Here is a 26,095-nt window from a genome sequence, read left to right as displayed (position 1 = left end):
ATGAGGCAGCAGGATATCAGAGTGCAGGCGAGACAGGAGGATCTCAGAGTGCAGACAAGACAGGAGGATCCCAGAGTTCAGACGAGACAAGAGGATATCAGTGCTCAGTGGAGGCAGGAAGATCCCAGAGTTCAGGCGAGACAGGAAGATCCCAGAGTTCAGGCGAGACAGGAGGATATCAGAGTTCAGACGAGGCAGGAGGATAACAGAGTGCAGACGAGGCAGGCGGATATCAGAGTGCAGACGAGACAGGAGGATCCCAGAGTTCAGGCGAGACAGGAGGATCGCAGAGTTCAGGCGAGACAGGAGGATATCAGAGTTCAGACGAGAAAGGAGGATACCAGAGTTCAGGCGAGACAGGAGGATATCAGAGTTCAGATGAGACAGGAGTACCCCAGAGTTCAGACAAGACAAGAGGATATCAGAGTTCAGACGAGACAGGAGGATATCAGAGTTCAGATGAGACAGGAGGACATCAGAGTGCAGATGAGCCAGGAGGATATCAGAGTGCAGACGAGACAGGAGTATCCCAGAGTTCAGGCGAAGCAGGAGGATATCAGTGTTCCGACGAGACAAGAGGAACCCAGAGTTCAGACAAAGCAGGAGGATATCAGAGTTCAGACGAGACAGGAGGATATCAGAGTTCAGACGAGACAGGAAGATCCCAGAGGTCAGACGAGACAGGAGGATATCAGAGTTCTGACGAGACAGGAGAATATCAGAGTTCAGATGAGATAGGAGGCTATCAGAATGCAGACGAGTCAGAAGGATATCAGAGTGCAGACGAGACAGGAGGATCCCAGTGTTCAGGCAAGACAGGAGGATATCAGAGTGCAGACAAGACAGATGGATCCGAGAGTTCAGGCGAGACAGGAGGATCCCTGAGTTCAGGCGAAGCAGGAGGATATCAGAGTTCAGACGAGACAAGAGGATCCCAGAGTTCAGACGAGACAGGAGGATATCAGAGTTCAGACGAGACAGGAGGATATCAGATTTCAGATGAGCCAGGAGTATCCCAGAGTTCAGGCGAAGCAGGAGGATATCAGAGTTCCGACGAGACAAGAGGAACCCAGAGTTCAGACAAAGCAGGAGGATATCAGAGTTCAGACGAGACAGGAGGATATCAGAGTTCAGACGAGACAGGAAGATCCCAGAGGTCAGACGAGACAGGAGGATATCAGAGTTCTGACGAGACAGGAGAATATCAGAGTTCAGATGAGATAGGAGGCTATCAGAATGCAGACGAGTCAGAAGGATATCAGAGTGCAGACGAGACAGGAGGATCCCAGTGTTCAGGCAAGACAGGACGATATCAGAGTGCAGACGAGACAGGAGGATATCAGAGTTCAGACGAGACAAGAGGATCCCAGAGTTCAGACGAGACAGGAGGATATCAGAGTTCAGACGAGACAGGAGGATATCAGATTTCAGACGAGACAGGAGGATCCCAGAGTTCAGGCGAAGCAGGAGGATATCAGAGTTCAGACGAGACAGGAGGATATCAGAGTGCAGATGAGGCAGGAGGATATCAGAGAGCAGACCAGACAGGAGGATGCCAGAGTTCGGGCGAGGCAGGAGAATATCAGAGTTCAGACGAGACAGGAGGATCCCAGTGTTCAGACGAGACAGGAGGATATCAGAGTTCAGACGAGACAGGAGGATCCCAGAGTTCAGGCGAAGCAGGAGGATATCAGAGTTCAGATGAGACAGGAGGATATCAGAGTTCAGGCGAGACAGGAGGATATCAGTGTTCAGGCGAGACAGGAGGATATCAGAAATCAGATGAGACAGGAGAATATCAGAGTGCAGACGAGACAGGAGGCTATCAGAGTGCAGATGAGACAGGAGTACCCCAGAGTTCAGACGAGACAAGAGGATATCAGAGTTCAGATGAGACAGGAGGATATCAGAGTTCAGACGAGACAGGAGGATATCAGAGTGCAGACGAGGCAGCAGGATATCAGAGTGCAGGCGAGACAGGAGGATCTCAGAGTGCAGACAAGACAGGAGGATCCCAGAGTTCAGACGAGACAAGAGGATATCAGTGTTCAGTGGAGGCAGGAAGATCCCAGAGTTCAGGCGAGACAGGAGGATATCAGAGTTCAGACGAGGCAGGAGGATAACAGAGTGCAGCCGAGGCAGGCGGATATCAGAGTGCAGACGAGACAGGAGGATCCCAGAGTTCAGGCGAGACAGGAGGATCCCAGAGTTCAGGCGAGACAGGAGGATATCAGAGTTCAGACGAGACAGGAGGATACCAGAGTTCAGGCGAGACAGGAGGATATCAGAGTTCAGATGAGACAGGAGTACCCCAGAGTTCAGACGAGACAAGAGGATATCAGAGTTCAGACGAGACAGGAGGATATCAGAGTTCAGATGAGACAGGAGGACATCAGAGTGCAGATGAGCCAGGAGGATATCAGAGTGCAGACGAGACAGGAGTATCCCAGAGTTCAGGCGAAGCAGGAGGATATCAGAGTTCCGACGAGACAAGAGGAACCCAGAGTTCAGACAAAGCAGGAGGATATCAGAGTTCAGACGAGACAGGAGGATATCAGAGTTCAGACGAGACAGGAAGATCCCAGAGGTCAGACGAGACAGGAGGATACCAGAGTTCAGGCGAGACAGGAGGATATCAGAGTTCAGATGAGACAGGAGTACCCCAGAGTTCAGACGAGACAAGAGGATATCAGAGTTCAGACGAGACAGGAGGATATCAGAGTTCAGATGAGACAGGAGGACATCAGAGTGCAGATGAGCCAGGAGGATATCAGAGTGCAGACGAGACAGGAGTATCCCAGAGTTCAGGCGAAGCAGGAGGATATCAGAGTTCCGACGAGACAAGAGGAACCCAGAGTTCAGACAAAGCAGGAGGATATCAGAGTTCAGACGAGACAGGAGGATATCAGAGTTCAGACGAGACAGGAAGATCCCAGAGGTCAGACGAGACAGGAGGATATCAGAGTTCTTACGAGACAGGAGAATATCAGAGTTCAGATGAGATAGGAGGCTATCAGAATGCAGACGAGTCAGGAGGATATCAGAGTGCAGACGAGACAGGAGGATCCCAGTGTTCAGGCAAGACAGGAGGATATCAGAGTGCAGACAAGACAGAAGGATCCGAGAGTTCAGGCGAGAGAGGAGGATCCCAGAGTTCATGCGAAGCAGGAGGATATCAGAGTTCAGACGAGACAAGAGGATCCCAGAGTTCAGACGAGACAGGAGGATATCAGAGTTCAGACGAGACAGGAGGATATCAGATTTCAGACGAGACAGGAGGATCCCAGAGTTCAGGCGAAGCAGGAGGATATCAGATTTCAGACGAGACAGGAGGATCCCAGAGTTCAGGCGAAGCAGGAGGATATCAGAGTTCAGACGAGACAAGAGGATCCCAGAGTTCAGACGAGACAGGAGGATATCAGAGTTCAGACGAGACAGGAGGATATCAGAGTGCAGATGAGGCAGGAGGATATCAGAGAGCAGACCAGACAGGAGGATGCCAGAGTTCAGGCGAGGCAGGAGAATATCAGAGTTCAGACGAGACAGGAGGATCCCAGTGTTCAGACGAGACAGGAGGATATCAGAGTGCAGACGAGACAGGAGGATATCAGAGTGCAGACGAGACAGGAGGATATCAGAGTTCAGACGAGACAGGAGGATATCAGTGTTCAGGCGAGACAGGAGGATATCAGAGATCAGATGAGACAGGAGGATATCAGAGTGCAGACGAGACAGGAGGCTATCAGAGTTCAGACGAGACAGGAGGATATCAGAGTGCAGACGAGACAGGAGTATCCCAGAGTTCAGGCAAGACAGGAGGATATCAGAGTGCAGACGAGACAAGAGGATCCAGGAGTTCAGGCGAGACAGGAGGATATCAGACGATACAGGAGGATCACAGAGTTCAGGCGAGGCAGGAGGATATCAGAGTTCAGACGAGACAGGAGGATCCCAGATTTCAGACGAGACAGGAGTATATCAGAGTTCAGACGAGACAGGAGCATCACAGAGTTCAGACGAGACAGGGGGCTATCACAGTTCAGACGAGACAGGAGGCTATCAGAGTGCAGACGAGACTGGAGGCTATCAGAGTTCAGGCGAGACAGGAGGATATCAGAGTTCAGACGAGACAGGAGGATATCAGAGTGCAGACGAGGCAGGAGGATCCCAGAGTTCAGACGAGACAAGAGGATATCAGTGTTCTATTGAGGCAGGAAGATCCCAGAGTTCAGGCGTGACAGGAGGATATCAGAGTTCAGACGAGACAGGAGGATCCCAGAGTTCAGGCGAGACAGGAGGATATCACAGTTCAGATGAGAGGGGAGGATATCAGAGTTCAGACGAGACAGGAGGATATCAGAGTTCAGATGAGATAGGAGGACATCAGAGTGCAGATGAGCCAGGAGTATCCCAGAGTTCAGGCGAAGCAGGAGGATATCAGAGTTTCGACGAGACAAGAGGAACCCAGAGTTCAGACAAAGCAGGAGGATATCAGAGTTCAGACGAGACAGGAGGATATCAGAGTTCAGACGAGACAGGAAGATCCCAGAGGTCAGACGAGACAGGAGGATATCAGAGTTCTGACGAGACAGGAGAATATCAGAGTTCAGATGAGATAGGAGGCTATCAGAATGCAGACGAGTCAGAAGGATATCAGAGTGCAGACGAGACAGGAGGATCCCAGTGTTCAGGCAAGACAGGAGGATATCAGAGTGCAGACAAGACAGAAGGATCCGAGAGTTCAGGCGAGACAGGAGGATCCCAGAGTTCAGGCGAAGCAGGAGGATATCAGAGTTCAGACGAGACAAGAGGATCCCAGAGTTCAGACGAGACAGGAGGATATCAGAGTTCAGACGAGACAGGAGGATATCAGATTTCAGACGAGACAGGAGGATCCCAGAGTTCAGGCGAGACAGGAGGATATCAGAGTTCAGACGAGACAAGAGGATCCCGGAGTTCAGACGAGACAGGAGGATATCAGAGTTCAGACGAGACAGGAGGATATCAGAGTGCAGATGAGGCAGGAGGATATCAGAGAGCAGACCAGACAGGAGGATGCCAGAGTTCAGGCGAGGCAGGAGAATATCAGAGTTCAGACGAGACAGGAGGATCCCAGTGTTCAGACGAGACAGGAGGATATCAGAGTGCAGACGAAACAGGAGGATATCAGAGTTCAGACGAGACAGGAGGATATCAGTGTTCAGGCGAGACAGGAGGATATCAGAGATCAGATGAGACAGGAGGATATCAGAGTGCAGACGAGACAGGAGGCTATCAGAGTTCAGACGAGACAGGAGGATATCAGAGTGCAGACGAGACAGGAGTATCCCAGAGTTCAGGCAAGACAGGAGGATATCAGAGTGCAGACGAGACAAGAGGATCCAGGAGTTCAGGCGAGACAGGAGGATATCAGACGATACAGGAGGATCACAGAGTTCAGGCGAGGCAGGAGGATATCAGAGTTCAGAAGAGACAGGAGGATCCCAGATTTCAGACGAGACAGGAGTATATCAGAGTTCAGACGAGACAGGAGCATCCCAGAGTTCAGACGAGACAGGAGGCTATCACAGTTCCGACGAGACAGGAGGATATCAGAGTTCAGGCGAGACAGGAGGATATCAGAGTTCAGACGAGACAGGAGGATATCAGAGTGCAGACGAGGCAGGAGGATCCCAGAGTTCAGACGAGACAAGAGGATATCAGTGTTCTATTGAGGCAGGAAGATCCCAGAGTTCAGGCGAGACAGGAGGATATCAGAGTTCAGACGAGACAGGAGGATCCCAGAGTTCAGGCGAGACAGGAGGATACCACAGTTCAGATGAGAGAGGAGGATATCAGAGTTCAGACGAGACAGGAGGATGTCAGAGTTCGGACGAGACAGGAGGACATCAGAGTGCAGATGAGGCTGGAGGATATCAGTGTGCAGACGAGACAGGAGGGTCCCAGAGTTCAGGCGAGACAGGAGGATATCAGAGTTCAGACGAGACAGGAGGATATCAGAGTTCAGACGAGACAGGAAGATCCCAGAGTTCAGGCGAAGCAGGAGGATATCAGAGTTCCGAGGAGACAAGAGGAACCCAGAGTTCAGACAAAGCAGGAGGATATCAGAGTTCAGACGAGACAGGAGGATATCAGAGTTCAGACGAGACAGGAAGATCCCAGAGGTCAGACGAGACAGGAGGATATCAGAGTTCTGACGAGACAGGAGAATATCAGAGTTCAAATGAGATAGGAGGCTATCAGAATGCAGACGAGTCAGAAGGATATCAGAGTGCAGCCGAGACAGGAGGATCCCAGTGTTCAGGCAAGACAGGAGGATATCAGAGTGCAGACAAGACAGAAGGATCCGAGAGTTCAGGCGAGACAGGAGGATCCCAGAGTTCAGGCGAGACAGGAGGATATCAGATTTCAGACGAGACAGGAGGATCCCAGAGTTCAGGCGAAGCAGGAGTATATCAGAGTTCAGACGAGACAAGAGGATCCCAGAGTTCAGACGAGACAGGAGGATATCAGAGTTCAGACGAGACAGGAGGATATCAGATTTCAGACGAGACAGGAGGATCCCAGAGTTCAGGCGAAGCAGGAGGATATCAGAGTTCATACGAGACAAGAGGATCCCAGAGTTCAGACGAGACAGGAGGATATCAGAGTTCAGACGAGACAGGAGGATATCAGAGTGCAGATGAGGCAGGAGGATATCAGAGAGCAGACCAGACAGGAGGATGCCAGAGTTCAGGTGAGGCAGGAGAATATCAGAGTTCAGACGAGACAGGAGGATCCCAGAGTTCAGACGAGACAGGAGGATATCAGAGTTCAGACGAGACAGGAGGATCCCAGAGTTCAGGCGAAGCAGGAGGATATCAGAGTTCAGATGAGACAGGAGGATATCAGAGTTCAGGCGAGACAGGAGGATATCAGAGTGCAGACGAGACAGGAGGATATCAGAGTTCAGACGAGACAGGAGGATATCAGTGTTCAGGCGAGACAGGAGGATATCAGAGATCAGATGAGACAGGAGGATATCAGAGTGCAGACGAGACAGGAGGCTATCAGAGTTCAGACGAGACAGGAGGATATCAGAGTGCAGACGAGACAGGAGTATCCCAGAGTTCAGGCAAGACAGGAGGATATCAGAGTGCAGACGAGACAAGAGGATCCAGGAGTTCAGGAGAGACAGGAGGATATCAGACGATACAAGAGGATCACAGAGTTCAGACGAGACAGGAGGATCCCAGATTTCAGACGAGACAGGAGTATATCAGAGTTCAGACGAGACAGGAGCATCCCAGAGTTCAGACGAGACAGGAGGATATCAGAGTTCAGGCGAGACAGGAGGATATCAGAGTGCAGATGAGACAGGAGGCTATCAGAGTTCAGACGAAACAGGAGGATATCAGAGTTCAGGCGAGACAGGAGGATATCAGAGTTCAGACGAGACAGGAGGATATCAGAGTGCAGACGAGGCAGCAGGATATCAGAGTGTAGGCGAGGCAGGAGGATCTCAGAGTGCAGACAAGACAGGAGGATCCCAGAGTTCAGACGAGACAAGAGGATCCCAGAGTTCAGGCGAGACAGGAGGATATCAGAGTTCAGATGAGACAGGTGGACCCCAGAGTTCAGACGAGACTGGAGGATATCAGAGTGCAGATGAGGCAGGAGGATATCAGAGTGCAGACGAGACAGGAGCATCCCAGAGTTCAGACGAGACAGGAGGCTATCACAGTTCCGACGAGACAGGAGGATATCAGAGTTCAGACGAGACAGGAGGATATCAGAGTTCAGACGAGACAGGAGGATATCAGAGTGCAGACGAGGCAGGAGGATCCCAGAGTTCAGACGAGACAAGAGGATATCAGTGTTCTATTGAGGCAGGAAGATCCCAGAGTTCAGGCGAGACAGGAGGATATCAGAGTTCAGACGAGACAGGAGGATCCCAGAGTTCAGGCGAGACAGGAGGATACCACAGTTCAGATGAGAGAGGAGGATATCAGAGTTCAGACGAGACAGGAGGATGTCAGAGTTCGGACGAGACAGGAGGACATCAGAGTGCAGATGAGGCTGGAGGATATCAGTGTGCAGACGAGACAGGAGTGTCCCAGAGTTCAGGCGAGACAGGAGGATATCAGAGTTCAGACGAGACAGGAGGATATCAGAGTTCAGACGAGACAGGAAGATCCCAGAGTTCAGACGAGACAAGAGGATATCAGAGATCTGACGAGACAGGAGGATATCTGAGTTCAGATGAGACAGGAGGATATCAGAATGCAGACTAGTCAGGAGGATATCAGAGTGCAGACGAGACAGGAGGATCCCAGTGTTCAGGCAAGACAGGAGGATATGAGAGGGCAGACGAGACAGGAAGATCCCAGAGTTCAGACGAGACAAGAGGATATCAGAGTTCAGGTGAGACAGAAGGATATCAGAGTTCAGACGAGACAGGAGGATATCAGAGTGCAGACGAGGCAGCAGGATATCAGAGTGCAGGCGTGACAGGAGGATCTCAGAGTGCAGACAAGACAGGAGGATCCCAGAGTTCAGACGAGACAAGAGGATATCAGTGTTCAGTGGAGGCAGGAAGATCCCAGAGTTCAGGCGAGACAGGAGGATATCAGAGTTCAGACGAGACAGGAGGATATCAGAGTTCAGGCGAGACAGGAGGATATCAGAGTTCAGACGAGGCAGTAGGATAACAGAGTGCAGACGAGGCAGGCGGATATCAGAGTGCAGACGAGACAGGAGGATCTCAGATTTCAGGCGAGACAGGAGGATATCAGAGTTCAGACGAGACAGGAGGATACCAGAGTTCAGACGAGACAGGAGGATACCAGAGTTCAGGCAAGACAGGAGGATATCAGAGTGCAGACGAGACAGGAGGATCCCAGAGTTCAGGCGAGACAGGAGGATATCAGAGTTCAGACGAGACAGGAGGATACCAGAGTTCAGGCGAGACAGGAGGATATCAGAGTTCAGATGATACAGGAGTACCCCAGAGTTCAGACGAGACAGGAGGATATCAGAGTTCAGATAAGACAGGAGTACCCCAGAGTTCAGATGAGACAGGAGGATATCAGAGTTCAGATGAGACAGGAGGATATCAGAGTGCAGACGAGGCAGCAGGATATCAGAGTGCAGGCGAGACAGGAGGATCTCAGAGTGCAGACAAGACAGGAGGATCCCAGAGTTCAGACGAGACAAGAGGATATCAGTGTTCAGTGGAGGCAGGAAGATCCCAGAGTTCAGGCGAGACAGGAGGATATCAGAGTTCAGACGAGGCAGGAGGATAACAGAGTGCAGACGAGGCAGGCGGATATCAGAGTGCAGACGAGACAGGAAGATCCCAGAGTTCAGGCGAGACAGGAGGATATCAGAGTTCAGACGAGACAGGAGGATACCAGAGTTCAGACGAGACAGGAGGATACCAGAGTTCAGGCAAGACAGGAGGATATCAGATTCCAGACGAGAGAGGAGGATCCCAGAGTTCAGGCGAGACAGGAGGATATCAGAGTTCAGACGAGACAGGAGGATACCAGAGTTCAGGCGAGACAGGAGGATATCAGAGTTCAGATGAGACAGGAGTACCCCAGAGTTCAGACGAGACAAGAGGATATCAGAGTTCACACGAGACAGGAGGATATCTGAGTTCAGATGAGACAGGAGGACATCAGAGTGCAGATGAGCCAGGAGGATATCAGAGTGCAGACGAGACAGGAGTATCCCAGAGTTCAGGCGAAGCAGGAGGATATCAGAGTTCCGACGAGACAAGAGGAACCCAGAGTTCAGACAAAGCAGGAGGATATCAGAGTTCAGACGAGACAGGAGGATATCAGAGTTCAGACGAGACAGGAAGATCCCAGAGGTCAGACGAGACAGGAGGATATCAGAGTTCTGACGAGACAGGAGAATATCAGAGTTCAAATGAGATAGGAGGCTATCAGAATGCAGACGAGTCAGAAGGATATCAGAGTGCAGCCGAGACAGGAGGATCCCAGTGTTCAGGCAAGACAGGAGGATATCAGAGTGCAGACAAGACAGAAGGATCCGAGAGTTCAGGCGAGACAGGAGGATCCCAGAGTTCAGGCGAGACAGGAGGATATCAGATTTCAGACGAGACAGGAGGATCCCAGAGTTCAGGCGAAGCATGAGGATATCAGAGTTCAGACGAGACAAGAGGATCCCAGAGTTCAGACGAGACAGGAGGATATCAGAGTTCAGACGAGACAGGAGGATATCAGATTTCAGACGACAGGAGGATCCCAGAGTTCAGGCGAAGCAGGAGGATATCAGAGTTCATACGAGACAAGAGGATCCCAGAGTTCAGACGAGACAGGAGGATATCAGAGTTCAGACGAGACAGGAGGATATCAGAGTGCAGATGAGGCAGGAGGATATCAGAGAGCAGACCAGACAGGAGGATGCTAGAGTTCAGGTGAGGCAGGAGATTATCAGAGTTCAGACGAGACAGGAGGATCCCAGAGTTCAGACGAGACAGGAGGATATCAGAGTTCAGACGAGACAGGAGGATCCCAGAGTTCAGGCGAAGCAGGAGGATTTCAGAGTTCAGATGAGACAGGAGGATATCAGAGTTCAGGCGAGACAGGAGGATATCAGAGTGCAGACGAGACAGGAGGATATCAGAGTTCAGACGAGACAGGAGGATATCAGTGTTCAGGCGAGACAGGAGGATATCAGAGATCAGATGAGACAGGAGGATATCAGAGTGCAGACGAGACAGGAGGCTATCAGAGTTCAGACGAGACAGGAGGATATCAGAGTGCAGACGAGACAGGAGTATCCCAGAGTTCAGGCAAGACAGGAGGATATCAGAGTGCAGACGAGACAAGAGGATCCAGGAGTTCAGGAGAGACAGGAGGATATCAGACGATACAGGAGGATCACAGAGTTCAGGCGAGGCAGGAGGATCCCAGATTTCAGACGAGACAGGAGTATATCAGAGTTCAGACGAGACAGGAGCATCCCAGAGTTCAGACGAGACAGGAGGATATCAGAGTTCAGGCGAGACAGGAGGATATCAGAGTGCAGATGAGACAGGAGGCTATCAGAGTTCAGACGAGACAGGAGGATATCAGAGTTCAGGCGAGACAGGAGGATATCAGAGTTCAGACGAGACAGGAGGATATCAGAGTGCAGACGAGGCAGCAGGATATCAGAGTGTAGGCGAGGCAGGAGGATCTCAGAGTGCAGACAAGACAGGAGGATCCCAGAGTTCAGACGAGACAAGAGGATCCCAGAGTTCAGGCGAGACAGGAGGATATCAGAGTTCAGATGAGACAGGTGGACCCCAGAGTTCAGACGAGACTGGAGGATATCAGAGTGCAGATGAGGCAGGAGGATATCAGAGTGCAGACGAGACAGGAGGATCCCAGAGTTCAGGCGAGGCAGGAGGATATCAGAGTTCAGACTAGACAGGAGGATCCCCGAGTTCAGACGAGACAGAAGGATATCAGAGTTCAGACGAGACAGGAGGATCGCAGAGTTCAGGAGAGGCAGGATGCTATCAGAGTTCAGACGAGACAGGAGGATATCAGAGTTCAGGCGAGACAGGAGGATATCAGAGTTCAGGCGAGACAGGAGGATATCAGAGTGCTAATGAGGCAGGAGGATATGAGACTGCAGACGAGACAGGAGGATCCCAGAGTTCAGGAGAGGCAGGAGGATATCAGAGTTCAGACTAGACAGGAGGATCCCAGAGTTCAGACGAGACAGGAGGATATCAGAGTTCAGACGAGACAGGATGATCCCAGAGTGCAGACAAGACAGGAGGATCCCAGAATTCAGACAAGACAAGAGGATATCAGTGTTCAGGGGACGCAAGAAGATCCCAGATTTCAGGCGAGACAGGAGGATATTAGAGTTCAGACGAGGCAGGAGGATATGAGAGTGCAGACGAGACAGCAGGATATCAGAGTGCAGACGAGACAGGAGGATCCCAGAGTTCAGGCGAGACAGGAGGATATCAGGGTTCAAACGAGACAGGAGGATCCCAGAGTTCACGTGAAACAGGAGGATATCAGAGTGCAGATGAGGCAGGAGGATATCAGAGTGCAGACGAGACAGGAGGATCCCAGAGTTCAGACGAGACAGAAGGATATCAGAGTTCAGACGAGACAGGATGATCCCAGAGTGCAGACAAGATAGGAGGATCCCAGAATTCAGACAAGACAAGAGGATATCAGTGTTCAGGGGACGCAAGAAGATCCCAGATTTCAGGCGAGACAGGAGGATATCAGAGTTCAGACGAGGCAGGAGGATATGAGAGTGCAGACGAGACAGCAGGATATCAGAGTGCAGACGAGACAGGAGGATACCAGAGTTCAGGCGAGACAGGAGGATATCAGGGTTCAAACGAGACAGGAGGATCCCAGAGTTCACGTGAAACAGGAGGATATCAGAGTGCAGATGAGGCAGGAGGATATCAGAGTGCAGACGAGACAGGAGGATCCCAGAGTTCAGGCGAGGCAGGAGGATATCAGAGTTCAGACTAGACAGGAGGATATCAGAGTTCAGACGAGACAGGATGATCCCAGTGTGCAGACAAGACAGGAGGATCCCAGAATTCAGACAAGACAAGAGGATATCAGTGTTCAGGGGACGCAAGAAGATCCCAGATTTCAGGCGAGACAGGAGGATATCAGAGTTCAGACGAGGCAGGAGGATATCAGAGTGCAGACGAGACAGCAGGATATCAGAGTGCAGACGAGACAGGAGGATATCAGAGTGCAGACGAGGCAGCAGGATATCAGAGTGTAGGCGAGGCAGGAGGATCTCAGAGTGCAGACAAGACAGGAGGATCCCAGAGTTCAGACGAGACAAGAGGATCCCAGAGTTCAGGCGAGACAGGAGGATATCAGAGTTCAGATGAGACAGGAGGACCCCAGAGTTCAGACGAGACTGGAGGATATCAGAGTGCAGATGAGGCAGGAGGATATCAGAGTGCAGACGAGACAGGAGGATCCCAGAGTTCAGGCGAGGCAGGAGGATATCAGAGTTCAGACTAGACAGGAGGATCCCAGAGTGCAGACAAGACAGGAGGATCCCAGAATTCAAACAAGACAAGAGGATATCAGTGTTCAGGGGACGCAAGAAGATCCCAGATTTCAGGCGAGACAGGAGGATATCAGAGTTCAGACGAGGCAGGAGGATATGAGAGTGCAGACGAGACAGCAGGATATCAGAGTGCAGACGAGACAGGAGGATCCCAGAGTTCAGGCGAGACAGGAGGATATCAGGGTTCAAACGAGACAGGAGGATCCCAGAGTTCACGTGAAACAGGAGGATATCAGAGTGCAGATGAGGCAGGAGGATATCAGAGTGCAGACGAGACAGGAGGATCCCAGAGTTCAGGCGAGGCAGGAGGATATCAGAGTTCAGACTAGACAGGAGGATCCCAGAGTTCAGACGAGACAGGAGGATATCAGAGTTCAGACGAGACAGGATGATCCCAGTGTGCAGACAAGACAGGAGGATCCCAGAATTCAGACAAGACAAGAGGATATCAGTGTTCAGGGGACGCAAGAAGATCCCAGATTTCAGGCGAGACATGAGGATATCAGAGTTCAGACGAGGCAGGAGGATATCAGAGTGCAGACGAGACAGCAGGATATCAGAGTGCAGATGAGACAGGAGGATATCAGAGTGCAGACGAGACAGGAGGATTCCAGAGTTCAGGCAAGACAGAAGGATATCAGAGTGCAGACGAGACAGGAGGATCTCAGAGTTCAGGCGAGACAGGAGGATATCAGGGTTCAAATGAGACAGGAGGATCCCAGAGTGCACGTGAAACAGGAGGATATCAGAGTTCAGATGAGACAGGAGGTTCCCAGAGTTCAGATGAGACAGGAGGATATCAGAGGTCAGGCGAGACAGGAGGATATCAGAGTTCAGACGAGACAGTAGGATATCAGAGTGCAGACGAGGCAGTAGGATATCAGAGTGCAGGCGAGACAGGAGGATCTCAGAGTGCAGACAAGACAGGAGGATCCCAGAGTTCAGATGAGACAGGAGGATATCAGAGTGCAGACAAGACAGAAGGATCCGAGAGTTCAGGCGAGACAGGAGGATCCCAGAGTTCAGGCGAGACAGGAGGATATCAGAGTTCAGATGAGACAGGAGGATCCCAGACATCAGACGAGACTGGAGGATATGAGAATTTAGACGATACAGGAGGATATTAGAGTTCAGACAAGAGAGGAGGATATCAGAGTGCAGATGAGGCAGGAGGATATCAGAGTGCAGACGAGACAGGAGGATCGCAGAGTTCAAGAGAGGCAGGAGGATATCAGAGTTCAGACGAGACAGGAGGATCCCAGAGTGCAGACGAGGCAGGAGGATAACAGAGTGCAGACGAGACAGGAGGTTGTCAGAGTTCAGACGAGACAGGAGCATCCCAGAGTTCAGGCGAAGCAGGAGGATATCAGAGTTCAGATGAGACAGGAGGATATCAGTGTTCAGGCGAGACAGGAGGATATCAGAGTGCAGACAAGACAGAAGGATCCGAGAGTTCAGGCGAGACAGGAGGATCCCAGAGTTCAGGCGAGACAGGAGGATATCAGATTTCAGACGATTCAGGAGGATCCCAGAGTTCAGGCGAAGCAGGAGGATATCAGAGTTCAGACGAGACAAGAGGATCCCAGAGTTCAGACGAGACAGGAGGATATCAGAGTTCAGACGAGACAGGAGGATATCAGATTTCAGACGAGACAGGAGGATCCCAGAGTTCAGGCGAAGCAGGAGGATATCAGAGTTCAGACGAGACAAGAGGATCCCAGAGTTCAGACGAAACAGGAGGATATCAGAGTTCAGACGAGACAGGAGGATATCAGAGTGCAGATGAGGCAGGAGGATATCAGAGTGCTGACCAGACAGGAGGATCCCAGAGTTCAGGCGAGGCAGGAGAAAATCAGAGTTCAGACGAGACAGGAGGATCCCAGAGTTCAGATGAGACAGGAGGATATCAGAGTTCAGACGAGACAGGAGCATCCCAGAGTTCAGGCGAAGCAGGAGGATATCAGAGTTCAGATGAGACAGGAGGATATCAGTGTTCAGGCGAGACAGGAGGATATCAGAGATCAGATGAGACAGGAGGATATCAGAGTGCAGACGAGACAGGAGGCTATCAGAGTTCAGACGAGTCAGGAGGATATCAGAGTGCAGACGAGACAGGAGTATCCCAGAGTTCAGGCAAGACAGGAGGATATCAGAGTGCAGACGAGACAAGAGGATCCAGGAGTTCAGGCGAGACAGGAGGATATCAGACGATACAGGAGGATCACAGAGTTCAGGCGAGGCAGGAGGATATCAGAGTTCAGACGAGACAGGAGGATCCCAGATTTCAGACGAGACAGGAGTATATCAGAGTTCAGATGAGACAGGAGGATCCCAGAGTTCAGACGAGACAGGAGGATATCAGAGTTCAGGCGAGACAGGAGGCTATCAGAGTGCAGACGAGACAGGATGCTATCAGAGTTCAGACGAGACAGGAGGATATCAGAGTTCAGGCGAGACAGGAGGATATCAGAGTTCAGGCGAGACAGGAGGATATCAGAGTGCTAATGAGGCAGGAGGATATGAGACTGCAGACGAGACAGGAGGATCCCAGAGTTCAGGAGAGGCAGGAGGATATCAGAGTTCAGACTAGACAGGAGGATCCCAGAGTTCAGACGAGACAGGAGGATATCAGAGTTCAGACGAGACAGGATGATCCCAGAGTGCAGACAAGACAGGAGGATCCCAGAATTCAGACAAGACAAGAGGATATCAGTGTTCAGGGGACGTAAGAAGATCCCAGATTTCAGGCGAGACAGGAGGATATCAGAGTTAAGACGAGGCAGGAGGATATGAGAGTGCAGACGAGACAGCAGGATATCAGAGTGCAGACGAGACAGGAGGATATCAGAGTGCAGACGAGACAGGAGGATCCCAGAGTTCAGGCAAGACAGAAGGATATCAGAGTGCAGACGAGACAGGAGAATCCCAGAGTTCAGGCGAGACAGGAGGATATCAGGGTTCAAACGAGACAGGAGGATCCCAGAGTTCAGATGAGACTGGAGGATATCAGAGGTCAGGCGAGACAGGAGGATATCAGAGTTCAGACGAGACAGGAGGATATCAGTGTGCAGATGAGGCAGGAGGATCGCAGAGTTCAGGCGAGGCAGGAGGATATCAGAGTTCAGACGAGACAGGAGGATCCCAGAGTTCAGACGAGACAGGAGGATATCAGAGTTCAGACGAGACAGGAGGATATCAGAGTGCAGACGAGACAGGAGGATATCAGAGTTCAGATGAGACTGCAGGATATCAGAATGCAGACTAGTCAGGAGGATATCAGAGTGCAGACGAGACAGGAGGATCCCAGTGTTCAGGCAAGACAGGAGGATATGAGAGGGCAGACGAGACAGGAAGATCCCAGAGTTCAGACGAGACAAGAGGATATCAGAGTTCAAGTGAGACAGAAGGATATCAGAGTTCAGGCGAGACAGGAGGATATCAGAGTTCAGATGAGACAGGAGTACCCCAGAGTTCAGACGAGACAAGAGGATATCAGAGTTCAGACGAGACAGGAGGATATCAGAGTTCAGACGAGACAGGAGGATATCAGAGTTCAGACGAGACAAGAGGATCCCAGAGTTCAGACGAGACAGGAGGATATCAGAGTTCAGACGAGACAGGAGGATATCAGATTTCCGACGAGACAGGAGGATCCCAGAGTTCAGGCGAAGCAGGAGGATATCAGAGTTCATACGAGACAAGAGGATCCCAGAGTTCAGACGAGACAGGAGGATATCAGAGTTCAGACGAGACAGGAGGATATCAGAGTGCAGATGAGGCAGGAGGATATCAGAGAGCAGACCAGACAGGAGGATGCCAGAGTTCAGGTGAGGCAGGAGAATATCAGAGTTCAGACGAGACAGGAGGATCCCAGAGTTCAGACGAGACAGGAGGATATCAGAGTTCAGACGAGACAGGAGGATCCCAGAGTTCAGGCGAAGCAGGAGGATATCAGAGTTCAGATGAGACAGGAGGATATCAGAGTTCAGGCGAGACAGGAGGATATCAGAGTGCAGACGAGACAGGAGGATATCAGAGTTCAGACGAGACAGGAGGATATCAGTGTTCAGGCGAGACAGGAGGATATCAGAGATCAGATGAGACAGGAGGATATCAGAGTGCAGACGAGACAGGAGGCTATCAGAGTTCAGACGAGACAGGAGGATATCAGAGTGCAGACGAGACAGGAGTATCCCAGAGTTCAGGCAAGACAGGAGGATATCAGAGTGCAGACGAGACAAGAGGATCCAGGAGTTCAGGAGAGACAGGAGGATATCAGACGATACAGGAGGATCACAGAGTTCAGGCGAGGCAGGAGGATATCAGAGTTCAGACGAGACAGGAGGATCCCAGATTTCAGACGAGACAGGAGTATATCAGAGTTCAGACGAGACAGGAGCATCCCAGAGTTCAGACGAGACAGGAGGATATCAGAGTTCAGGCGAGACAGGAGGATATCAGAGTGCAGATGAGACAGGAGGCTATCAGAGTTCAGACGAGACAGGAGGATATCAGAGTTCAGGCGAGACAGGAGGATATCAGAGTTCAGACGAGACAGGAGGATATCAGAGTGCAGACGAGGCAGCAGGATATCAGAGTGTAGGCGAGGCAGGAGGATCTCAGAGTGCAGACAAGACAGGAGGATCCCAGAGTTCAGACGAGACAAGAGGATCCCAGAGTTCAGGCGAGACAGGAGGATATCAGAGTTCAGATGAGACAGGTGGACCCCAGAGTTCAGACGAGACTGGAGGATATCAGAGTGCAGATGAGGCAGGAGGATATCAGAGTGCAGACGAGACAGGAGGATCCCAGAGTTCAGGCGAGGCAGGAGGATATCAGAGTTCAGACTAGACAGGAGGATCCCAGAGTTCAGACGAGACAGAAGGATATCAGAGTTCAGACGAGACAGGATGATCCCAGAGTGCAGACAAGACAGGAGGATCCCAGAATTCAGACAAGACAAGAGGATATCAGTGTTCAGGGGACGCAAGAAGATCCCAGATTTCAGGCGAGACAGGAGGATATCAGAGTTCAGACGAGGCAGGAGGATATGAGAGTGCAGACGAGACAGCAGGATATCAGAGTGCAGACGAGACAGGAGGATCCCAGAGTTCAGGCGAGACAGGAGGATATCAGGGTTCAAACGAGACAGGAGGATCCCAGAGTTCACGTGAAACAGAAGGATATCAGAGTGCAGATGAGGCAGGAGGATATCAGAGTGCAGACGAGACAGGAGGATCCCAGAGTTCAGACGAGACAGAAGGATATCAGAGTTCAGACGAGACAGGATGATCCCAGAGTGCAGACAAGACAGGAGGATCCCAGAATTCAGACAAGACAAGAGGATATCAGTGTTCAGGGGACGCAAGAAGATCCCAGATTTCAGGCGAGACAGGAGGATATCAGAGTTCAGACGAGGCAGGAGGATATGAGAGTGCAGACGAGACAGCAGGATATCAGAGTGCAGACGAGACAGGAGGATACCAGAGTTCAGGCGAGACAGGAGGATATCAGGGTTCAAACGAGACAGGAGGATCCCAGAGTTCACGTGAAACAGGAGGATATCAGAGTGCAGATGAGGCAGGAGGATATCAGAGTGCAGACGAGACAGGAGGATCCCAGAGTTCAGGCGAGGCAGGAGGATATCAGAGTTCAGACTAGACAGGAGGATATCAGAGTTCAGACGAGACAGGATGATCCCAGTGTGCAGACAAGACAGGAGGATCCCAGAATTCAGACAAGACAAGAGGATATCAGTGTTCAGGGGACGCAAGAAGATCCCAGATTTCAGGCGAGACAGGAGGATATCAGAGTTCAGACGAGGCAGGAGGATATCAGAGTGCAGACGAGACAGCAGGATATCAGAGTGCAGACGAGACAGGAGGATATCAGAGTTCAGACGAGACAAGAGGATCCCAGAGTTCAGACGAGACAGGAGGATATCAGAGTTCAGACGAGACAGGAGGATATCAGATTTCCGACGAGACAGGAGGATCCCAGAGTTCAGGCGAAGCAGGAGGATATCAGAGTTCATACGAGACAAGAGGATCCCAGAGTTCAGACGAGACAGGAGGATATCAGAGTTCAGACGAGACAGGAGGATATCAGAGTGCAGATGAGGCAGGAGGATATCAGAGAGCAGACCAGACAGGAGGATGCCAGAGTTCAGGTGAGGCAGGAGAATATCAGAGTTCAGACGAGACAGGAGGATCCCAGAGTTCAGACGAGACAGGAGGATATCAGAGTTCAGACGAGACAGGAGGATCCCAGAGTTCAGGCGAAGCAGGAGGATATCAGAGTTCAGATGAGACAGGAGGATATCAGAGTTCAGGCGAGACAGGAGGATATCAGAGTGCAGACGAGACAGGAGGATATCAGAGTTCAGACGAGACAGGAGGATATCAGTGTTCAGGCGAGACAGGAGGATATCAGAGATCAGATGAGACAGGAGGATATCAGAGTGCAGACGAGACAGGAGGCTATCAGAGTTCAGACGAGACAGGAGGATATCAGAGTGCAGACGAGACAGGAGTATCCCAGAGTTCAGGCAAGACAGGAGGATATCAGAGTGCAGACGAGACAAGAGGATCCAGGAGTTCAGGAGAGACAGGAGGATATCAGACGATACAGGAGGATCACAGAGTTCAGGCGAGGCAGGAGGATATCAGAGTTCAGACGAGACAGGAGGATCCCAGATTTCAGACGAGACAGGAGTATATCAGAGTTCAGACGAGACAGGAGCATCCCAGAGTTCAGACGAGACAGGAGGATATCAGAGTTCAGGCGAGACAGGAGGATATCAGAGTGCAGATGAGACAGGAGGCTATCAGAGTTCAGACGAGACAGGAGGATATCAGAGTTCAGGCGAGACAGGAGGATATCAGAGTTCAGACGAGACAGGAGGATATCAGAGTGCAGACGAGGCAGCAGGATATCAGAGTGTAGGCGAGGCAGGAGGATCTCAGAGTGCAGACAAGACAGGAGGATCCCAGAGTTCAGACGAGACAAGAGGATCCCAGAGTTCAGGCGAGACAGGAGGATATCAGAGTTCAGATGAGACAGGTGGACCCCAGAGTTCAGACGAGACTGGAGGATATCAGAGTGCAGATGAGGCAGGAGGATATCAGAGTGCAGACGAGACAGGAGGATCCCAGAGTTCAGGCGAGGCAGGAGGATATCAGAGTTCAGACTAGACAGGAGGATCCCAGAGTTCAGACGAGACAGAAGGATATCAGAGTTCAGACGAGACAGGATGATCCCAGAGTGCAGACAAGACAGGGGGATCCCAGAATTCAGACAAGACAAGAGGATATCAGTGTTCAGGGGACGCAAGAAGATCCCAGATTTCAGGCGAGACAGGAGGATATCAGAGTTCAGACGAGGCAGGAGGATATGAGAGTGCAGACGAGACAGCAGGATATCAGAGTGCAGACGAGACAGGAGGATCCCAGAGTTCAGGCGAGACAGGAGGATATCAGGGTTCAAACGAGACAGGAGGATCCCAGAGTTCACGTGAAACAGAAGGATATCAGAGTGCAGATGAGGCAGGAGGATATCAGAGTGCAGACGAGACAGGAGGATCCCAGAGTTCAGACGAGACAGAAGGATATCAGAGTTCAGACGAGACAGGATGATCCCAGAGTGCAGACAAGACAGGAGGATCCCAGAATTCAGACAAGACAAGAGGATATCAGTGTTCAGGGGACGCAAGAAGATCCCAGATTTCAGGCGAGACAGGAGGATATCAGAGTTCAGACGAGGCAGGAGGATATGAGAGTGCAGACGAGACAGCAGGATATCAGAGTGCAGACGAGACAGGAGGATACCAGAGTTCAGGCGAGACAGGAGGATATCAGGGTTCAAACGAGACAGGAGGATCCCAGAGTTCACGTGAAACAGGAGGATATCAGAGTGCAGATGAGGCAGGAGGATATCAGAGTGCAGACGAGACAGGAGGATCCCAGAGTTCAGGCGAGGCAGGAGGATATCAGAGTTCAGACTAGACAGGAGGATATCAGAGTTCAGACGAGACAGGATGATCCCAGTGTGCAGACAAGACAGGAGGATCCCAGAATTCAGACAAGACAAGAGGATATCAGTGTTCAGGGGACGCAAGAAGATCCCAGATTTCAGGCGAGACAGGAGGATATCAGAGTTCAGACGAGGCAGGAGGATATCAGAGTGCAGACGAGACAGCAGGATATCAGAGTGCAGACGAGACAGGAGGATATCAGAGTGCAGACGAGACAGGAGGATATCAGAGTGCAGACGAGGCAGCAGGATATCAGAGAGTAGGCGAGGCAGGAGGATCTCAGAGTGCAGACAAGACAGGAGGATCCCAGAGTTCAGACGAGACCAGAGGATCCCAGAGTTCAGGCGAGACAGGAGGATATCAGAGTTCAGATGAGACAGGAGGACCCCAGAGTTCAGACGAGACTGGAGGATATCAGAGTGCAGATGAGGCAGGAGGATATCAGAGTGCAGACGAGACAGGAGGATCCCAGAGTTCAGGCGAGGCAGGAGGATATCAGAGTTCAGACTAGACAGGAGGATCCCAGAGTGCAGACAAGACAGGAGGATCCCAGAATTCAGACAAGACAAGAGGATATCAGTGTTCCGGGGACGCAAGAAGATCCCAGATTTCAGGCGAGACAGGAGGATATCAGAGTTCAGACGAGGCAGGAGGATATGAGAGTGCAGACGAGACAGCAGGATATCAGAGTGCAGACGAGACAGGAGGATCCCAGAGTTCAGGCGAGGCAGGAGGATATCAGAGTGCAGACGAGACAGGAGGATCCCAGAGTTCAGGCGAGGCAGGAGGATATCAGAGTTCAGACTAGACAGGAGGATCCCAGAGTTCAGACGAGACAGGAGGATATCAGAGTTCAGACGAGACAGGATGATCCCAGTGTGCAGACAAGACAGGATGATCCCAGAATTCAGACAAGACAAGAGGATATCAGTGTTCAGGGGACGCAAGAAGATCCCAGATTTCAGGCGAGACAGGAGGATATCAGAGTTCAGACGAGGCAGGAGGATATCAGAGTGCAGACGAGACAGCAGGATATCAGAGTGCAGACGAGACAGGAGGATATCAGAGTGCAGACGAGACAGGAGGATCCCAGAGTTCAGGCAAGACAGAAGGATATCAGAGTGCAGACGAGACAGGAGGATCTCAGAGTTCAGGCGAGACAGGAGGATATCAGGGTTCAAATGAGACAGGAGGATCCCAGAGTGCACGTGAAACAGGAGGATATCAGAGTTCAGATGAGACAGGAGGTTCCCAGAGTTCAGATGAGACAGGAGGATATCAGAGGTCAGGCGAGACAGGAGGATATCAGAGTTCAGACGAGACAGTAGGATATCAGAGTGCAGACGAGGCAGTAGGATATCAGAGTGCAGGCGAGACAGGAGGATCTCAGAGTGCAGACAAGACAGGAGGATCCCAGAGTTCAGATGAGACAAGAGGATATCAGTCTTCTATTGAGGCAGGAAGATCCCAGAGTTCAGGCGAGACAGGAGGATCCCAGAGTTCAGGCGAGACAGGAGGATATCACAGTTCAGATGAGACAGGAGGATATCACAGTTCAGATGAGAGAGGAGGATATCACAGTTCAGACGAGACAGGAGGATATCAGAGTTCGGACGAGACAGGAGGACATCAGAGTGCAGATGAGGCTGGAGGATATCAGTGTGCAGACGAGACAGGAGGATCCCAGTGTTCAGGCAAGACAGGAGGATATCAGAGTGCAGACAAGACAGAAGGATCCGAGAGTTCAGGCGAGACAGGAGGATCCCAGAGTTCAGGCGAGACAGGAGGATATCAGATTTCAGACGATTCAGGAGGATCCCAGAGTTCAGGCGAAGCAGGAGGATATCAGAGTTCAGACGAGACAAGAGGATCCCAGAGTTCAGACGAGACAGGAGGATATCAGAGTTCAGACGAGACAGGAGGATATCAGATTTCAGACGAGACAGGAGGATCCCAGAGTTCAGGCGAAGCAGGAGGATATCAGAGTTCAGACGAGACAAGAGGATACCAGAGTTCAGACGAAACAGGAGGATATCAGAGTTCAGACGAGACAGGAGGATATCAGAGTGCAGATGAGGCAGGAGGATATCAGAGTGCTGACCAGACAGGAGGATCCCAGAGTTCAGGCGAGGCAGGAGAAAATCAGAGTTCAGACGAGACAGGAGGATCCCAGAGTTCAGATGAGACAGGAGGATATCAGAGTTCAGACGAGACAGGAGCATCCCAGAGTTCAGGCGAAGCAGGAGGATATCAGAGTTCAGATGAGACAGGAGGATATCAGTGTTCAGGCGAGACAGGAGGATATCAGAGATCAGATGAGACAGGAGGATATCAGAGTGCAGACGAGACAGGAGGCTATCAGAGTTCAGACGAGTCAGGAGGATATCAGAGTGCAGACGAGACAGGAGTATCCCAGAGTTCAGGCAAGACAGGAGGATATCAGAGTGCAGACGAGACAAGAGGATCCAGGAGTTCAGGCGAGACAGGAGGATATCAGACGATACAGGAGGATCACAGAGTTCAGGCGAGGCAGGAGAATATCAGAGTTCAGACGAGACAGGAGGATCCCAGATTTCAGGCGAGACAGGAGGCTATCAGAGTGCAGACGAGACAGGATGCTATCAGAGTTCAGACGAGACAGGAGGATATCAGAGTTCAGGCGAGACAGGAGGATATCAGAGTTCAGGCGAGACAGGAGGATATCAGAGTGCTAATGAGGCAGGAGGATATGAGACTGCAGACGAGACAGGAGGATCCCAGAGTTCAGGAGAGGCAGGAGGATATCAGAGTTCAGACTAGACAGGAGGATCCCAGAGTTCAGACGAGACAGGAGGATATCAGAGTTCAGACGAGACAGGATGATCCCAGAGTGCAGACAAGACAGGATGATCCCAGAGTGCAGACAAGACAGGAGGATCCCAGAATTCAGACAAGACAAGAGGATATCAGTGTTCAGGGGACGCAAGAAGATCCCAGATTTCAGGCGAGACAGGAGGATATCAGAGTTCAGACGAGGCAGGAGGATATCAGAGTGCAGACGAGACAGCAGGATATCAGAGTGCAGACGAGACAGGAGGATCCCAGAGTTCAGGCGAGACAGGAGGATATCAGGGTTCAAACGAGACAGGAGGATCCCAGAGTTCACGTGAAACAGAAGGATATCAGAGTGCAGATGAGGCAGGAGGATATCAGAGTGCAGACGAGACAGGAGGATCCCAGAGTTCAGACGAGACAGAAGGATATCAGAGTTCAGACGAGACAGGATGATCCCAGAGTGCAGACAAGACAGGAGGATCCCAGAATTCAGACAAGACAAGAGGATATCAGTGTTCAGGGGACGCAAGAAGATCCCAGATTTCAGGCGAGACAGGAGGATATCAGAGTTCAGACGAGGCAGGAGGATATGAGAGTGCAGACGAGACAGCAGGATATCAGAGTGCAGACGAGACAGGAGGATACCAGAGTTCAGGCGAGACAGGAGGATATCAGGGTTCAAACGAGACAGGAGGATCCCAGAGTTCACGTGAAACAGGAGGATATCAGAGTGCAGATGAGGCAGGAGGATATCAGAGTGCAGACGAGACAGGAGGATCCCAGAGTTCAGGCGAGGCAGGAGGATATCAGAGTTCAGACTAGACAGGAGGATATCAGAGTTCAGACGAGACAGGATGATCCCAGTGTGCAGACAAGACAGGAGGATCCCAGAATTCAGACAAGACAAGAGGATATCAGTGTTCAGGGGACGCAAGAAGATCCCAGATTTCAGGCGAGACAGGAGGATATCAGAGTTCAGACGAGGCAGGAGGATATCAGAGTGCAGACGAGACAGCAGGATATCAGAGTGCAGACGAGACAGGAGGATATCAGAGTGCAGACGAGACAGGAGGATATCAGAGTGCAGACGAGGCAGCAGGATATCAGAGAGTAGGCGAGGCAGGAGGATCTCAGAGTGCAGACAAGACAGGAGGATCCCAGAGTTCAGACGAGACCAGAGGATCCCAGAGTTCAGGCGAGACAGGAGGATATCAGAGTTCAGATGAGACAGGAGGACCCCAGAGTTCAGACGAGACTGGAGGATATCAGAGTGCAGATGAGGCAGGAGGATATCAGAGTGCAGACGAGACAGGAGGATCCCAGAGTTCAGGCGAGGCAGGAGGATATCAGAGTTCAGACTAGACAGGAGGATCCCAGAGTGCAGACAAGACAGGAGGATCCCAGAATTCAGACAAGACAAGAGGATATCAGTGTTCCGGGGACGCAAGAAGATCCCAGATTTCAGGCGAGACAGGAGGATATCAGAGTTCAGACGAGGCAGGAGGATATGAGAGTGCAGACGAGACAGCAGGATATCAGAGTGCAGACGAGACAGGAGGATCCCAGAGTTCAGGCGAGGCAGGAGGATATCAGAGTGCAGACGAGACAGGAGGATCCCAGAGTTCAGGCGAGGCAGGAGGATATCAGAGTTCAGACTAGACAGGAGGATCCCAGAGTTCAGACGAGACAGGAGGATATCAGAGTTCAGACGAGACAGGATGATCCCAGTGTGCAGACAAGACAGGAGGATCCCAGAATTCAGACAAGACAAGAGGATATCAGTGTTCAGGGGACGCAAGAAGATCCCAGATTTCAGGCGAGACAGGAGGATATCAGAGTTCAGACGAGGCAGGAGGATATCAGAGTGCAGACGAGACAGCAGGATATCAGAGTGCAGACGAGACAGGAGGATATCAGAGTGCAGACGAGACAGGAGGATCCCAGAGTTCAGGCAAGACAGAAGGATATCAGAGTGCAGACGAGACAGGAGGATCTCAGAGTTCAGGCGAGACAGGAGGATATCAGGGTTCAAATGAGACAGGAGGATCCCAGAGTGCACGTGAAACAGGAGGATATCAGAGTTCAGATGAGACAGGAGGTTCCCAGAGTTCAGATGAGACAGGAGGATATCAGAGGTCAGGCGAGACAGGAGGATATCAGAGTTCAGACGAGACAGTAGGATAT

The sequence above is a fragment of the Hypanus sabinus genome, chromosome 12 (genome assembly GCF_030144855.1).
Source record: "Hypanus sabinus isolate sHypSab1 chromosome 12, sHypSab1.hap1, whole genome shotgun sequence".
NCBI classification, from domain to species: domain Eukaryota; kingdom Metazoa; phylum Chordata; class Chondrichthyes; order Myliobatiformes; family Dasyatidae; genus Hypanus; species Hypanus sabinus.
Note: the sequence above shows the minus strand (reverse complement) of the source record.